Here is a 14904-nt window from a genome sequence, read left to right on the forward strand (position 1 = left end):
ATTATATAGTTGTTTTTGAATGTGTTTTGAAATGTCCCTCCTAAGTAGCAAATCAAGAATGAGGCTCCTCTGTCCATTTTTGCTGAAAATCTTAGTAGCACTGTATTATTCCACTAATTCTCATTTGTGGAAAAAGCAATTCCTAAATTTATTTATTATGTTATATCCTAACCATAATGAACTTATGATTAAGAAATGAGAGAACATTAACTAAAAACCAAACCAAATTTTTAAAAAAAGAAAACAAATATGGGTGAAAATATTTGCAATATATATGACAGAAAGCGATAATATCCCATATTACATATAAAAAGCTCATACAAGTTGGCAAGAAAACATGCAGTAGATAAATGGACAAAACAGCTTCTACTGGGAAACAGCTAATAAGCTTTTAGAAAAATGATCAATCTCATTAGTAAAAATTAGTAAGCAATACTTCTTTATTGGAGCTTTTTCAAAAATATTTGAAGTATCATTCCAGATTTATGTTTTAGTACTGACAAGTTTTATATTTAATACTTTTTTATTGACAGCATTGTATTTTAGTTTTGCTTTTTTTTTTCTGGTTATATTGTTCTTGAAGAATTTCTTTTAAATAATGTTTTTAAAAAGATAACTGTGAAGGAAATATGCCAAGTGCCAATAGAGAGGAAAGGAAGAATAATGATAAATGTTTGCAAATGGACTTGTTATTGACACTGCTGAATTTCTCTTGTAATTTTAAGTTTCAAGAATGTACTCTGGTTAAAGAGTCATTTTATGCTGTGTTTATGGTTATATAGGTAACATTTCAGACCAAATAATGAGTTGTTAAACATAGAAACTAAGTAATAACTAGATGCAGCCTTTATTTCTGTCAAAAATATTTAATTTATGGAATAATTTAAATTTCGAAACTTTAAGTGAAATGTCCTAGATCTTAGCATCATGTTGTTTCAATGAAGGCATGTTTTACATTTATTTCCTCTCACCTTCATTTTCTATGGCTTAGTGTATACAGAACATCTTTCTTTATTATCTAAGTACCTTATTTGGCTTTGAAAATGGCAGTGGAAGGTTAGAGGAGGCAGAAGACGTGTAAGCCAAGTGTCATTAAAATCAGGTAAGTGGAATTCTAGTGAGATGAGATCAGCAACAACAGGGGAGCTGAGCCAGAGTCAGGGTGTTGCCATATTGCCAATAAATGAAAAGAAACAGTGTTTAATAATGATTGGATTTGAGGAAAATAGAGGATAGAAGAATCAGGTACATAAGCATATTTTATCCAGAGTTACATAACTAATTTGCAACATTAAAAATAAGTCATCTTCTATAAGATTTTTTAAAAATACTCTTTATCATGTGTAAAATAAGTTATCCATTCACTGTTGTTCTTGGCCCTTTGACAAGCAACCTAAATTTTAGTAGCCTCAGTATCACTGATGCTTGTAACATGCCTCTGGCCGGACTCAATTTTATAGCTTTTTAAAATCTATCTCTTCACTGGTTTTGATCTGCATTCTTTTTGATAGTTCAGAAGTTTATTTTTAAAAACATCAATACAACACATTTCTTACAGCATGAAAGGGCTCTTCCATACTTTGTGCTAATAAAATTCAAAACAGAATTAGTTCTGTGCATGTATTTGGGAAAAAAAAACACATGTTGTCTGGCCCACAAATGTGCAGTTTTATTTATATATATGTAAATAGATTCTATCTTCTTTATAGATCCAATATCAAAATTTCATTTGTTTCCTTTGTATTAAAATAGTTTGTATTTTAAAGATAAAATGTTCTATTTTTATTAGAAAAAGTATATGGGTTATTGTAGAAAAATCTAGGAAATATAGAAGCACAAAAATAGGAAACTCCATCCCCACTATTTGAACTTAACCAGTGTTCAGCTTCTGAGGTTAATCTTTCTACTCTTTTATCCACATATACTTTTCACAGATAAACATAAAGTTCTCTCATTTAATGTGTTATTAACCAATAGTGTTTTATACAACTGAAACATTACTATTCTCACTCAGAAGTAAATATAGACTTGCCAATTTTTTCTTCCCCTCTTTCTCTTCTCAGGTATTGTTATTCTTTTCAGCTTTAAAAATGGCCTGCCTTCTCCATCCATTCTATCAAAACAGTTATATATTAATAAACTCAAGCTGCTTAAGTCAAAACATAATGTAGGTACTACAGTGAGCACTTAAAAAATGAAATTACTCCACTAGCCTAAGACAAAATTTTGATATAAGTAAGTTGAAATTGGGGTGGCATTTTACGTTTTAAAAGGACATTTTAAGAATCTTTGTTGTCGTTTTTGGACTCTGAGGGAAACCTTAACATTCTTCTCTGAAGACATCTTGATTTTTTTCTTCAGATCCATAAAAAGTACTGTTGCCTGTTATAAAATGTACTTTTTTTTTCACATGTGGTTATGTTGACAGATTGAAAATTGCTTAAAAAAGCATAATTCTACTGAGTGTATAAAAGTGAAGACATGGCCAGTAGAATCAAAGAGTCGTTTGGGAGCTGCGAGAAGACAGCTACAAGAGAAATGGACACTATTTCAAGGGTGGATTTTGATAATGTCAACAAGATGATGCTAGTGACCTTGTTTTTCTTCTTTGCCAGTCCTGTGCCTGTTTCCTAAGTTCCTAAGACCAATGATGAAGGTAGAAGGGGAGGAGTAGGGGGAGGGAGACTGTGACGACAAAGCTGTTACTGTTACTGCAGAAGCCAGAAAACCCGCCTGGCCAGCAGGGCTCCATACAGTGTTGCTTTGAGTGTGGTGAGTGACCTACACTGATAAAAAGGAGTGAGACCGAAACTTGCTGCAAGTAGAACACGGGACTGAAGAAAGCGTTTGTTACCAACCAGCTTCTTTATATACCCATCTCATTTAGTCCTTAGAACATGACTAGGTGCTGGTGGGACTAACTTGAGGTGGATGAACCTAGAGCCTGTTATACAGAGTGAAGTAAGTCAGAAAGAGAAAATAAAATATTGTCTATTAATGCACGCGTGTGGAATCTAGAAAGATGTTACTGACGAACCTATGTGCGGGGCAGCAGTGGAGACACAGATGTAGAGCACAGACGTGTGGACACAGTAGGGGTGGAGTGGGTGGATGGACTGAGAGAATAGCATGGAAACACATCCATTACCAAATGGAAAACAGACAGCAAGTGGGAACGTCCTGCGTGACAGAGGGAGCTCAACCCAGTGTTGTGTGACAACCCAGAGGGGTGGGATCTGGTGAGAGATGGGAGGTGTGTTCAGGAGGGAGGGGACGTAGCGAGGGGGCTGATACTTGATGATGATGTATGGCAGAGGCCAACACAATATTGTAAAGCAATTGTCCTCCAATTAAAACAAAAAATAGTTCTTCATTCTTGCAAGAAGAAACAGAACTGTAAATGAAGATAACAAATACTAGCTAAGAAACACTGAAAGATCTAAACTTCAGATTATCTAATATCTTCAGTGGGGTGTAGTGGGGTTTTGTTCTTAAGAGAGAAGCAGTAGTTTCAAATGATATACAGTTCATAAGAGTACTGTAACAGAGGTATTAAAAGAACTCTCAAAACTAATAATGCCAACTCAATTGCCATTTGTACAGCTGTTTTTTTCCTGTTCCCACATACCTATATTTTTACCCATTGTGGTCAGAACAACATGGTCTACTTTTTGTTTAATACATTTTAAACATTTTCTTTTGTTACCTCATTTTTGTAAGGTCTTGTTTGGGGGCGGGTAGACTTTGAAAGTAGAAATTAATTTTATGTTTGATTTATAGAATTTTATGGATAATTGTAAAATTTGAGCTTGAAGCAATTTTATAAAATATCCAGACAGTAAACAAAAAGGCAGGAAATGACATTCCTTCTTCCAGTGTGCTTCCCATTCAGGCCGTTTATGGTTTGGTGTCTGTCTTTCTTCAGATTGGAAGCAGATCTTGTTATTGCATGGAAAACGTGCCAGGAGTAAATAAATCACAAATAATCCTGTCTGATAGTTTTCTTTAAAAGAAACTTGGTTTTATGTATGTCTAAAATACTTGCAAATTCTTGTTTTAATTTTTAACACTTAATGGTAAAAATGAAACTGTGTTACCCCATCATGGTAACTATCATGGATAAAGTTGTAAGGTGCCTGTCTCCAAATGGCAATCAGTAAATATTTTTGAAGAAATGAATGAACTCTTTATTGAGGTTTTCTATGCACATATAGGAAATTATTAAAGTTACTTTGATACTTTAAAGTTGATAAAGAAAACCAAACTACTTCTAATGCTAATAGTACTTTGTGATATGTATTGCTGGAAGTATTTAAGAAGATGTTATATGGACATCTTTCAGTGATGTCTGTATTAAGTGTGAACTAGATTTATAATCAGCTATAGTTCTACAAAGTATCATCCAGAATAGTTGGTAAGCAAGTAGACCTTTGCTCCTCTATATCTTATCATCAGATTATCATTAAACTAGAAAATATGTAAGGATCAGAGTTCTTTATTAGGTTAGCAAGAGCATTATTTCCCAAAGTGTCTCACGGTACCCTATCCTATGAGATACTCTGAGAAAAAGTTTCCTTGATCATATTCATTTTCAGATTGTGTATGTATGTTCTTTCTCAGACACCTGTAATGCATATTATATTGGAAGAGCTGAGAAGTTCTAATGTAAGGAAACCTATTTTAACTTGATGTAACACTAAATGTTCCAAATGTGTTTGATGAAGGTACCCCTTTACAGGTTACGCCTATTATCCTGAAAAACTGGTGTTTCATGGAGATGTAGTGTTCACAGAACAGAACCCTTTTTGTCCAAATGATCTATGTAGACAAGTAGGAACATCTGTCTTCGCTAGTTCTTTAATCTGTGCATGGTCCAGAAATTCTCCAGGCTAGGAGTGACCTAGTCATTCCAATTCACCTGAATTCCATATTTTCTCACTACCTTACCTCTACTGTTTTTCCTTGTTAGAGCCCTTGTACTCTACTCTCTCCTCATGACTTTCATTTCTGTCTGAAGAATGTGAACCATTTAGTCAGGCAACATTTTTTATTGGTCCCTTCCTGTATGCAGATCTTATACCAGATGCTGGGGATATAGCAGTGAGCCAAACAGACATGGAACTTACTGTGCTCTCTGTCTTCTGTGTTTCACCCCAGGAGGAAGAACCCCAAAGTCTCATGTGCCAAAGCTTAACTTTCTAGCACTTGAGTTCTCTAGGTCCTCGGTTTGGAAGCAACTCAAAGACCCTTCAGGTTAGTGGCTGAAAGGAACAGAAGAAGGAACTTGTAGCTGACTACACGACAAAGAACAGAAGGCTTCCGTTACAGGTACAAGGAGGGAAGAAACGCAAGGAACTGTTGGGAGTCAAACCATTATTTTTGTTATTTTTAGTTTATGAGCAAGAGAATTAAACTACATATCTTACCAAGGAAAACTGTCAACATTGATGATGAATAGGAATACTGGAGATCATTTAGAGTGAGAAGAAACAAAGCTAGGAATTGGTTTGACTACGTTAAAGAGAGATTTTTGTCCACATTTCTATGACTTGTTCAATTATACTGCATCACTAAGTGGTTTATCTTTTATGATTTGTTTGTATTGTAAGGTCATCAGCTAATAGATAATTAATTTTTAGAGCTTAAAAGGATATTGTAGAGATTATATGGTAACCTGCTCACAGTTTAAAATTTTGGAGGGAGAAGCCTAGAGCCTCTGGGAGTAGAAGAGTAATATTCTTGGGCTTTCATTTTGGATTTTCTTAAGCGCTTCAGATAGCTTTCTGAAGACAGCTGCTTAAGTCAGTGCTGCTATTATATTCATAGGGATTTTTTTTAAGCCTTCAAGGAGGTGTAGATTCAGAAGGAATTGGGGAAAAATTTTTTTAATATTCTTGAGGCAGAGCCTTTGAGGGAGATGCAAATGTGTTTTGAATGTTAAACTTACTTAGATTTAAAAATACATATCTTCAAGCAAAGTTGCCATGACAACCTTTCTTAATGTGTGTATAAAATTTATGTCTGAGATTTTCATCTTTCCCAATACAGGGTTTAATCACAAGAATTGGGCACTGTGGTATATTTCTAGCTAGATGATGACCGGTGAGAATTATGTAATTTTGGGAAATGCAAATCAAGTATTACAGCAGTTGTGTAGCATGATGATCCCACCAAGGTAAATTTCATCTTGTTCTCTCCATGATCAGAGATTGATCTGGCTTGAAATCTAAGCTGAAATTCTGGATGCAAATAGAACCATGCATCTGTTCTGAGTTTCTGTTTTTTTGTATTTGGAGGATTTGTAGGAGAGCCCTTGGAGGTGTGGGAAATTTTGTACTAAATCTCTTGGATAACCCCCCAAACTGATCCCGTCTCTTTGGGATCATTAAATCTAATCCATAGTTGATAGCATAGGTTGACTCGGAACCACAAGAGACATCTCTGCAATGGCCAGGCATGTGCACAGAGATACCACAGAGACTCCTGGCCTGAACTCCAATCCAGCAATGCTAGAGAGATACCATTATCAGACCTCTTCACTTCCTTTTACTTCACTTCAGATACCCTTGTCTGTCAGGCTCTCTTTTGCATGTCAGGGGCCAGGAGAAGAGTGCTAGGATTCTGGACACCCAAAGTTCCTGTGGTCAGGTATAGATGTGATAGTTGGACTGTGAAGAAGGCTGAGCTCCGAAGAATTGATGCCTTTGAACTGGGGTGTTGGAGAGGAGTCTTGAGAGTCCCTTGGACTGCAAGGAGATCCAACCAGTCCATTCTGAAGGAGATCAGCCCTGGGATTTCTTTGGAAGGACTGATGCTAAAGCTGAAACTCCAGTACTTTGGCCACCTCATGCAAAGAGTTGACTCTTTGGAAAAGACTCTGATGCTGGGAGGGATTGGGGGCAGGAGGAGAAGGGGACGACAGAGGATGAGATGGCTGGATGGCATCACTGACTCGATGGACATGAGTCTGAGTGAACTCTGGGAGTTGGTGATGGACAGGGAGGCCTGGCGTGCTGCGATTCATGGGATCACAAAGAGTCAGACACGACTGAGTGACTGAACTGAACTGAACTGAACTGAAAGTTTGGAAGAAAGGAATTCTCATCCTTAGTTTGGGAAATATGAATTTATTTAGCAATGGAATAAGGAGGTGCCTTTTAGTAACTATGACTTGAACTTAACTCTTGGCTACTTTAGGTTGTGAGATGCTTGCACTAGAGCTGTTATGTTTTATATTTTAGTTTTTCTGTAGCACAGTCAAGAACCCCTGAAAGTAATTAATTAAGGTGAGGTTAGAAGTTTCATCTACTACTGTGCTGGCTTTGATTTAGTCTTATAGACTTTGTAAAACTATGTTACATTTAAGAGAACCCATGGATATGTTCTAATCCAATACCCTTATAAACGGGGAAAATCAAAGCTGAGACAACTTATTTTATGTGAGAGTTTGCCCATACTAGTACAGTTTTGTGTTTTTTTTTTAACTTTTTCCAAATGTGATTTCCTTTTATCTTATTCTCTAAAGGGTGAATTTTTTTTTTTTTTTTTTTGGCAGTCTGCTCTCTGGTTCCTCTGCCTTTTCTTTTTTTTAAATTTTATTTATTTATTTATTTATTTTTTAATTTTATTTTATTTTTAAACTTTACATAATTGTATTATTTTGCCAAATATCAAAATGAATCCGCCACAGGTATACATGTGTTCCACATCCTGAACCCTCCTCCCTCCCCATACCATCCCTCTGGGTCGTCCCAGTGCACCAGCCCCAAGCATCCAGTATCGTGCATCAAACCTGGACTGGCAACTCGTTTCATACATGATATTTTACATGTTTCAATGCCATTCTCCCAAATCTTCCCACCCTCTCCCTCTCCTACAGAGTCCATAAGACTGTTCTATACATCAGTGTCTCTTTTGCTGTCTCGTACACAGGGTTATTGTTACCATCTTTCTAAATTCCATATATATGCGTTAGTATACTGTATTGGTGTTTTTCTTTCTGGCTTACTTCACTCTGTATAATAGGCTCCAGTTTCATCCACCTCATTAGAACTGATTCAAATGTATTCTTTTTAGTGGCTGAGTAATACTCCATTGTGTATATGTACCACAGCTTTCTTATCCATTCATCTGCTGATGGACATCTAGGTTGCTTCCATGTCCTGGCTATTATAAACAGTGCTGCGATGAACATTGGGGTACACGTGTCTCTTTCCCTTCTGGTTTCCTCAGTGTGTATGCCCAGCAGTGGGATTGCTGGATCATAAGGCAGTTCTATTTCCAGTTTTTTAAGGAATCTCTACACTGTTCTCCATAGTGGCTATACTAGTTTGCATTCCCACCAACAGTGTAAGAGGGTTCCCTTTTCTCCACACCCTCTCCAGCATTTATTGCTTGTAGACTTTTGGATCGCAGCCATTCTGACTGGTGTGAAATGGTACCTCATAGTGGTTTTGATTTGCATTTCTCTGATAATGAGTGACGTTGAGCATCTTTTCATGTGTTTGTTAGCCATCTGTATGTCTTCTTTGGAGAAATGTCTATTTAGTTCTTTGGCCCATTTTTTGATTGGGTCATTTATTTTTCTGGAGTTGAGCTGTAGGAGTTGCTTGTATATTCTCGAGATTAGTTGTTTGTCAGTTGCTTCATTTGCTATTATCTTCTCCCATTCTGAAGGCTGTCTTTTCACCTTGCTAATAGTTTCCTTTGATGTGCAGAAGCTTTTAAGGTTAATTAGGTCCCATTTGTTTATTTTTGCTTTTATTTCCAATATTCTGGGAGGTGGGTCATAGAGGATCCTGCTGTGATGTATGTCAGAGAGTGTTTTGCCTATGTTCTCCTCTAGGAGTTTTATAGTTTCTCGTCTTACATTGAGATCTTTAATCCATTTTGAGTTTATTTTTGTGTATGGTGTTAGAAAGTGTTCTAGTTTCATTCTTTTACAAGTGGTTGACCAGATTTCCCAGCACCACTTGTTAAAGAGATTGTCTTTAATCCATTGTATATTCTTGCCTCCTTTGTCAAAGATAAGGTGTCCATATGTGCGTGGATTTATCTCTGGGCTTTCTATTTTGTTCCACTGATCTATATTTCTGTCTTTGTGCCAGTACCATACTGTCTTGATAACTGTGGCTTTGTAGTAGAGCCTGAAGTCAGGTAGGTTGATTCCTCCAGTTCCATTCTTCTTTCTCAAGATCGCTTTGGCTATTCGAGGTTTTTTGTATTTCCATACAAATTGTGAAATTATTTGTTCTAGCTCTGTGAAGAATACTGTTGGTAGCTTGATAGGGATTGCATTGAATCTATAAATTGCTTTGGGTAGTATACTCATTTTCACTATATTGATTCTTCCAATCCATGAGCATGGTATATTTCTCCATCTGTTAGTGTCCTCTTTGATTTCTTTCACCAGTGTTTTATAGTTTTCTATATATAGGTCTTTAGTTTCTTTAGGTAGATATATTCCTAAGTATTTTATTCTTTCCGTTGCAATGGTGAATGGAATTGTTTCCTTAATTTCTCTTTCTGTTTTCTCATTATTAGTGTATAGGAATGCAAGGGATTTCTGTGTGTTGATTTTATATCCTGCAACTTTACTATAGTCAAAACCAAAAAAGGACCCCCAAACAAAACTGTCTAATTTTAGTATACTATGCTATTGATAACTGGGATAAACAGGATAATAGTCTCCTAAAAGCAAACACTTAAAAACACTTGTCCTATCTGTGAATAAGACATGCTATGATATTTATAAACACCCTCTTCCAACAACACAAGAGAAGACTCTACACATGGACATCACCACATGGTCAACACCGAAATCAGATTGATTATATTCTTTGCAGCCAAAGATGGAGAAGCTCTATACAGTCAACAAAAACAAGACCAGGAGCTGACTGTGGCACAGATCATGAACTCCTTATTGCCAAATTCAGACTGAAATTGAAGAAAGTAGGGAAAACCACTAGACCATTCAGGTATGAACTAAATCAAATCCCTTATGATTATACAGTGGAACTGAGAAATAGATTTAAGGGACTAGATCTGATAGATAGAGTGCCTGATGAACTATGGACGGAGGTTCGTGACATTGTACAGGAGAAGGGATCAAGACCATCCCCATGGAAAAGAAATGCAAAAAAGCAAAATGGCTGTCTGGGGAGGCCTTACAAATAGCTGTGAAAAGAAGAGAAGCGAAAAGCAAAGGAGAAAAGGAAAGATATAAGCATCTGAATGCAGAGTTCCAAAGACTAGCAAGAAGAGATAAGAAAGCCTTCTTCAGCGATCAATGCAAAGAAATAGAGGAAAACAACAGAATGGGAAAGACTAGGGATCTCTTCAAGAAAATCAGAGATACCAAAGTAACATTTCATGCAAAGATGGGCTCAATAAAGGACAGAAATGGTATGGACCTAACAGAAGCAGAAGATATTAAGAAGAGGTGGCAAGAATACACAGAAGAACTGTACAAAAAAGATCATGACCCAGATAATCATGATGGTGTGATCACTGACCTAGAGCCAGACATTCTGGAATGTGAAGTCAAGTGGGCCTTAGAAAGCATCACTATGAACAAAGCTAGTGGAGGTGATGGAATTCCAGTTGAGCTATTTCAAATCCTGAAAGATGATGCTGTGAAAGTGCTGCACTCAATATGCCAGCAAATTTGGAAAACTCAGCAGTGGCCACAGGACTGGAAAAGGTCAGTTTTCGTTCCAATCCCAAAGAAAGGCAATGCCAAAGAATGCTCAAACTACTGCACAATTGCACTGATCTCACACGCTAATAAAGTAATGCTCAAAATTCTCCAAGCCAGACTTCAGCAATACATGAACTGTGAACTTCCTGATGTTCAAGCTGGTTTTAGAAAAGGCATAGGAACCAGAGACCAAATTGCCAACGTCTGCTGGATCATCAAAAAAGCAAGAAAGTTCCAGAAAAACATCTATTTCTGCTTTATTGGCTATGCCAAAGCCTTTGACTCTGGGCATCACAATAAACTGTGGAAAATCCTGAAAGAGATGGGAATACCAGACCACCTGACCTGCCTCTTGAGAAATTTGTACGCAGGTCAGGAGGCAACAGTTAGAACTGGATATGGAACAACAGACTGATTCCAGATAGGAAAAGGAGTGTGTCAAGGCTGTATATTGTCACCCTGCTTATTTAACTTATATGCAGAGTACATCATGAGAAATGCTGGTCTGGAAGAAGCAGAAGCTGGAATCAAGATTGCCAGGAGAAATCTCAATACCCTCAGATATGCAGATGACACCACCCTTATGGCAGAAAGTGAAGAGGAACTAAAAAGCCTCTTGATGAAAGTGAAAGAGGAGAGTGAAAAAGTTGGCTTAAAACTCAACATTCGGAAAACGAAGGTCATGGCATCCGGTCCTATCACTTCATGGGAAATAGATGGGGAAACAGTGGAAACAGTGTCAGACTTTATTTTTTGGGCTCCAAAATCACTGCAGATGGTGACTGCAGCCATGAAATTAAAAGATGCTTACTCCTTGGAGGAAAAGTTATGACAACCTAGATAGCATATTGAAAAGCAGAGACATTACTTTGCCAACAAAGGTCCTTCTAGTCAAGGCTATGGTTTTTCTAGTGGTCATGTATGGATGTGAGAGTTGGACTGCGAAGAAAGCTGAGCGCCGAAGAATTGATGGTTTTGAACTGTGGTGTTGGAGAAGACTCTTGAGAGTCGCTTGGGCTGCAAGGAGATCCAACCAGTCCGTTCTGAAGGAGATCAGCCCTGGGATTTCTTTGGAAGGAATGATGCTAAAGCTGAAACTCCTACTTTGGCTACCTCATGCGAAGAGTTGACTCATTGGAAAAGACATGCTGGGAGGGATTGGGGGCAGGAGGAGAAGGGGACGACAGAGGATGAGATGACTGGATGGCATCACTGACTCGATGGACATGAGTCTGAGTGAACTCCGGGAGTTGGTGATGGACAGGGAGGCCTGGCGTGCTGCGATTCATGGGGTCGCTAAGAATCGGACACGACTGAGCGACTGAACTGAACTGGCGGTTTCTTTTATAGAGTCACAATCAGGGCCAGCTACATAATTTGTATGCTTAGTACAAAATGAAAATGTGGGGTCTAAGCTGGCGATGAAGTCAATCTATCCTCACATGAGTTTGCTCCTGTAATCCATGGTTGATGAGAGGGTGACCCCCAAGGGATTGGAAGTCCCCATGCTGGGACAGTGTTGTTTACCTGAAATGGGATAGGCAAAGAAGCCCCATCTGGTTAAAATGCTGTGGTGTGGCCAGCCCAAGGCAGACATGACTTTTTGCCCTGCCTCAAGATTGCAGAGCAAACTGCTTGCTGGATCCCAGCCCTCCCCACACCTGTTCCCAGGCCCCCCAGTGGAGGGTGACATGGCAGAAAGTGGGCCTCCCTCATCAGTTCTCCTGCTAATGCAGTCTTACTGCTGCTCTGGGTAGAAAGCAGCCATGGTAATTAATGGGTGGGGGTGGGGAGAGGGAGGCCAGGCAGGGTCCAGGGCACCAGGAAGCTGGTAACAGAACATGTCTAGGGAGGCAAGGAAATAAACTCTAAGTCCCTAGTATATACTCCAGGGTCCCATTGGACTTCATTTACAAAAGACAAATCCACAAGTAGAATGTGAGAATTTCACTGCAGTGCCCTCTCAGTGTTATACCCCAACATGGGGTCCTTCTGAGCAGTGGGCTTCTGAGGACTGCGCTGCTTACAGCCCATGAAACCAGCCCTGGGCACATCTCACCTTACACATCATTGAACTGTGACTCAGTGGTTTTTGAGCACTGTGTTTTCTGGTTTATGCCAGTTGTTCTTGCAAATACCCATAAATGTCTTTTTTATGATTTATCATCAAGCGATTTAAGCCTCTCTAGGATGTCTTAAAATTATTTACAAAATAAGCAACAAATAGATGCCAAACTTAAAAGCAATTTCATAATACACATTTTTATTAAAGTTGCAAAAGTGATCCAGTATACTAATAGTGGATTAAATCTTAAATCTTAAGCCCCATTTAAACTTCTGTTTTCCTATATTTTAATCATAATTGCCAAACATTGTTTTCTGCTGGAAGATAAAGTGGGATTTTCCCCCTGAAATCATCAACATAAAACCCTATGAAATATTTCAGTGATATGAGTCATTCACTTATTTATATGGTTGGACATCTAGATAATAGGAATCTGTGAGAAATATATTGTTAATTTCTGTGGAGGAGGAAGTAAGAAATCCTACCAATGTATTTTAAGTGTAGTTAAATTCAGCATTCTTTTCCATTTAAAAATACCAAAATTATTCTCTTCTAGTCCTTTCTTTCCAAGAGGCTACATAAAATTACTTTGACAAAGAGAATCATGAGTCACTTTTTTGCTGTTAACCTCTTTTACATTCCATTTCATGAACATAGGAATCAGTGGTGAACAATATTCTTATTCTTACCAACCTTGTACTATACATGTGAGTCTTGTTGACATGTACCATGGTGTTTAGTTAGCTATTTTGTCAAAGTATAACCTATTTGTTTGCAATATTACTGAAACTGACAAGAAATATTGTTATTAAAAAAAAGTTAGCAGCTTTGGAAATTATACATGCTTCAGTGAATATTCAGTATACAGGTTCTAATGGTATTAATGCATAATCAGAAAAACTGGTACCTTTCAAACTCTTAGCAATTCATGTTATTAAGGGAAGTATAGTTATCAGTAATAAAAACCTAGTTAGTACCTTTTGAGACTTGACACTCTATAAACCTTTAACATAATTTAAGACAAAGTGTGAACAAAAATAGCTAATTTTAGAAATCCAGTTTTTGTGAACTGATTGGTGATCTGTTCTGCTGTGGGAAACAATGATCTATTTTATGCTTTAGCTCTGAAATGTACACGTTTCTTGTGTGTGGGGGAGGGAATATGTAAAGCCAATTTCAGTGGAAATTAAAGCTTTGAGGAATTTGTATTCTTTTCAAAAACATACCTTTGAAGATCAATTACCTACTCCATTGGTTATATCTATACACAGAGATATATTATCATGGAAGAATTTCAGGTTTATATTGTCCATTGTCATGATTTAATGGGAAAAAACATCTTATTTTTCACAGGGAAGGGCGCTATTTTGTGGTCTATCACAGGAAACTATTAGGATTCTAAATATTTAAATATAATCCTTTCAGGTTTTATCTTGGGGTATATGTTATTTCTTCTTTCTAAGCATAATATCTTCTTGAAAAATGCTTTTATTGGGTGTTAGGTAGTATGAGGGGATTATTGTTGATTTTGTTAGATTTGCTAACAATATTGTCGTTACGTAGCAAAATACCCTTATTTTTTTGGAAATTTGTAATGAAGCATTTAGGAGTTAAATGTCATAATTACTATAATTTTCTTTAAAGTTCTTTAGCATAAGAATAATATTTTATGAGGTAAAATAGAAGCTATTTGTTACATCTAGTCAATGGATTTTTGTGTCGTAATTACACCATTTTCCATACTGTATATTTGTAATTTCCAAAGTAGACAAAAAATGACTTTCAGTACAAATGAAAATATATGTTTGAGACTTGGGGACTACTGACTTCCTGAAAATGGGGATTTTTTTATTCTTACAGACTAATTTTGGAGAATGTGTATTCTTTCCAATCATTTTTAACTTATTTCTTAAAATGTGCATTCATACAGTTACAAAGCATGGGAAACTCTATTACACAGTAAGGCTTTAAGAAAAATAGTTTGGTACACTTTAAACCATTAAATAAATATGCCTAAAATTGAGACCAAGATTTAAATAACTAAAACTGAGACCAAAATTTCATATGATAAAGTGTGCCTTTAAAATATAAGGCTTAGGAGAAGGAAATGGCAACCCACTCCAGTGTTCTTGCCTGGAGA

This window comes from Bubalus bubalis, chromosome 2 (assembly GCF_019923935.1).
Source record: "Bubalus bubalis isolate 160015118507 breed Murrah chromosome 2, NDDB_SH_1, whole genome shotgun sequence".
NCBI classification, from domain to species: domain Eukaryota; kingdom Metazoa; phylum Chordata; class Mammalia; order Artiodactyla; family Bovidae; genus Bubalus; species Bubalus bubalis.